The following is a 2585-nucleotide window of genomic DNA, read 5'->3' as shown; positions in this document are numbered from 1 at the left end:
ACTCAGACCACCTGCAACGAAGAAGAGAGTGAGAGAGAGAGGGAATTATCGAGAACGTCGACAAGTTCCAAAAATGAAACCCACGACCTTACACCGTCAGATCCGACATCAAAATGCTTGAAACACGTCGTGAAGAGAAGGTCAATCGTCTAGGACATGTTCCACGCTGTATTTTTGTCGTTGTCATCATGAAAAATGAGATCAAAATTGAGTTTAAAAAATATCGAAGATCCGTCATTACAGGTGGCTACAAGCCACAAAAATTCATGGAAGAGAAGTGGAGAGGTCCATAGAGAGATAGGGAGAGAAAATGGAAAAGAAAAGGCGGGTCCATAGGGAGAGAAAAGGCGTCAGAAACGTAGTAGAGAGGAGAGAGAAAATCATGCAAGGAGTTGAGCGAAGAAGAAAAGGTCCGTCGGATCTAGGTTGGACTTGATCCTAACTCGATTCCCAGCAGGTAAGCCCGACCCAAAATTCGTTGGCCTAGTAGCCAGAGGCTGGTCAAGCCTGCGACCCGCGTACGACCTGCGCCCGCTCTACAACCCAAAACAAACCTATAAACCCGAGGCCCAATCCCAACTCAACCCAAAACCTAACAATCAACCTAGTAGCCCAAACTCATCTGTGGCCCAGCCTGCGAAGCGAAGCCCAGCGGCGCACCTGCAGCCGACGAGCCGCGAGCCAACAAGAAACGCGATCCAAACAAGAACTTCAACTCGCGCCTCAACCTTGTTTGCGTTGTCGTGTCCCGCTCAAATGTCTGCGTTGTCGTGTCCCGCTCAGATGTCGGCACATGTCAAGCTGCAGTGGAAGCAGCCCTTCAGATTGAGCGGATTGGATGGGACAGCGGCGGCTATTCGGCTCGATTTTCCAATTTTTGCTTGATTTCCACCGTTTCGATTGTCTCGAACCTATTTTCGACCTCGATTAAGGTAACTGAGGTCGTTTTAGAGTCGTATTTCACATTATTAATTTGATTTTTAATTTAATTGTGAAATACTAACAGAAAGTGACGAATAGTGTGATAGGAAACAAACCTTGGCGACCTTTGGAGCAGTGAGGAACAAGATCTTACGTTTAGCGTAATTAGGGTGAACTCTAACTAAGGTTAACCAGGTAAGTGACCTTACTATAAGATAAGCTAAAAATTGTATGTGTTATAATTATGATATATGAGTTGTATCGTAGGATGCTGTATACTAGTATATGATAATGTATGAGTATATGGTGATGTATGAGTTATGATGCTTGATGACGTGCGTAATATATATATTTCGATGAATGACGTACTTGATATGCTTGATGCAGTTTATTGCAATATGATGATTATGATGATTGCATGACGTTTGCTTTAATATGTTGATATTTTTCATATTAAGCATGATATATGATGACGAGTCTCATATTGCATCATGTCGATAGACCGACATAGGACACAACCCTAAGAGCATGAAAATGATATTAATATAAATATTCAATGAGCATGTGTTACTTAATGTAACAAAGAGATGAGACTAGAGGGTTGTGTCATTAGAGATTATAAGATGGAAACTAGAGGCCTCATGCATGTTGTTTGTTCATAAGCATAAGGATACTTCCTTAGAGACGATGAGTGTGGATGCGCATGGTATGATAATAAGGGTATTCATGGAGAGCATGACATCAAGGGGTTCCATTGACCTCCAAACGTCGCTATAGATTAACTTAATTAGAGAGGGTCCAGGGGTGTGCGAGCCCCCTGGAGATTCACAATTGCACGTGTGGGTCGTGTGTAGGGAAGTACTATACATCCATATTAGTTCGAGACTGGAGGCCACCCCTAAAGAAAAGAGATAGGTCCGAAGAGCATGATTGCATGTGTTTATTAGGTTTTGACAGAAAAATAACTAAGTCAGAAACATAAACAATTAAAGTTTGAAGTCATCGTATTATTGAATACTGAACTTGGCTTTTATAGCTTTACAAATATCCTAGCAACTAACTACACATGTTCCAAAATAGTTAAACTAAATACCTAAAAATACTTTAACTATAAAATAGAAACCATCTTTATTTAACTATTTTTACATAATCAAATTCTTCTAACAATCCCTCCCTTGAACTTATTCTTCCTTGTCAAGAATTTATTCATGCAAGTTTTGAAATGTTTCTAATTTTAGAGACTTTGTCAACAAATCAGCATGTTGATTTCAGGTACCACAAATAATAAATTAACGGTTCCTTCTTTTGTAAGATCTCTAAGAAAATGAAATCTTACTCTTATGTGTTTGGAACGTCTATGTAGAACTGAATTTTTGGATAGTTTAATAGTTAAAGTATTATCACACATTAGCTATGTTTCTTCTATTTGAGAGTGACTATTCTCTTTGAGTATCTTCCTCATCCAAACAGCTTGACATGGCACAGACACTAGCAGCAACAAACTCAAATTATGTGGTTGATAAGGTGACCATAGGTTGCTTATGAGAAGACCAAGCTACTGCTCCTTCACTCATCATAAACACATAGCCTGAAGTACTCTTGCTATCTTCCATGTCTCTGGCATAGTCACTATCAGCAAATCCAATTAAATCACTAACTCCTCC

General features: G+C 39.9%; 1 long non-coding RNA gene across 1 annotated transcript; it reads right to left on the bottom strand.

Moving 5' to 3' along the window:
* Window positions 1–207: 207 nt before the first annotated feature.
* LOC147787542 (uncharacterized) lies at window positions 208–1814 on the bottom strand. Its single transcript, XR_015413547.1, has 2 exons — window positions 1596–1814; window positions 208–911 (listed from the first exon to the last, which is right to left on the bottom strand). It is a non-coding gene; the product is annotated as an uncharacterized LOC147787542 (long non-coding RNA).
* Between the last annotated feature and the right edge of the window lie 771 nt (window positions 1815–2585).

This window comes from Cucurbita pepo, chromosome 17 (assembly GCF_057944985.1).
Source record: "Cucurbita pepo subsp. pepo isolate OVF chromosome 17, ASM5794498v1, whole genome shotgun sequence".
Lineage (NCBI taxonomy): Eukaryota > Viridiplantae > Streptophyta > Magnoliopsida > Cucurbitales > Cucurbitaceae > Cucurbita > Cucurbita pepo.
The sequence above is the reverse complement of the archived record's forward strand: the minus strand, read 5'-3'. Positions and strand labels throughout refer to the sequence as shown.